Genomic DNA, 1311 nt, shown 5'->3' on the forward strand with positions numbered 1-1311 from the left:
AGAAATGTTACTTGGCAGAAACGCGGGAAAATTGGACAGTTTGCGTTTAGTTTTGATACGTAAGTTTGACAGTGGCGAGAATGCATGTATTTTTTCCCAAACAAATGTAGGTACTTCTAACGTTAGTGTTGTTGTTGTTCTTTTTTGACGTAAATTTTGTACATTCAAATTGTAAGTAACTTTGAACTGCCAGAGTTTGAGCCCAATAAAACACTCTTAGTACCAGAGTATCACCACTGACCTCCGAAAAGAAACCCCCGAACAAGGTAGAAACTCCTATCCTCCGGGTCTCGCACGCTACGAGCAGGAAATTACAACACTCAGACAAGATTACGTCCGATGGCTGATTGCATACAAAGTAAAACAATTTAACAGTGGTATGCAGGGCATATACTTAACAAAGAATTCGAAGGAAAATGAAATATATAGATAAAGCCAAATCAAGTTAACTTGTTGGTCCTGGGATTTTTCAGAAAAGAAATGAAGCGACAGGGTGGTAAAATTCTTGTAAAAATTCGAGACGTCTCCGTTTATGTAATGACTCATACAAAACAAGAAGATTGAAGTTTTTAGCTTGAAAAAAAAACAGCAACAACATACTCCTACTACACAACACCTGCACCTGCTTGACAATTATTAAAACGTATGCCCTACTTGATTAAAAAAAGTTCAATGCAATAATAAATGTACCCACATCACAAGGAGATTATGACGGTACTTAGACCTAGTTATCGAAGTGGAAATTGTTGAATGGCGTCATGTAATTTCATGATGAAAATCTTCTGAATGGAAGATGCGTTTTTTTTTTCACTCTCGGAAAAATAGGAGCTGCCGCAATTCTAAAAGCCAATCAGTTATGCATAGGCGCTCCTGTGGAAGATTATATTCTTCCATATGGGCCCGGTTCATATTGGGCAAGCTCTGTTTTGACCTGGAATCAATTCACAATATTAGTTCTCTTTTGGGGATAACTTACAGTTTAAATATTGCACTTTTGCGCAGGGGTGACTTGGAACAGTCCAATGTTGCGTGGGAATCGGTATGGCTGAAATATGCTGTATTTGCACCCAAGCAAATGTCGGCCTTTCTAGTTAACAACATCTCAGTGTTCAGCACCATGGACAGTATATATATCACTGCAACCTTTATTGTATTAGAATGCACCGTAACTTTCTCTTTTTGATACATGATGCCCACAGTTTTTCAGGAAACTCAAGATGTTTTTGTCATTTGTTTATGAGGTGATAATGCCTATTATATAATATTGGGCCTCTTTTCCCTTGTTATATACAAAGGATTGCCCCTGGCCTC

This window comes from Branchiostoma floridae, chromosome 17 (assembly GCF_000003815.2).
Source record: "Branchiostoma floridae strain S238N-H82 chromosome 17, Bfl_VNyyK, whole genome shotgun sequence".
NCBI classification, from domain to species: Eukaryota; Metazoa; Chordata; class Leptocardii; order Amphioxiformes; family Branchiostomatidae; genus Branchiostoma; species Branchiostoma floridae.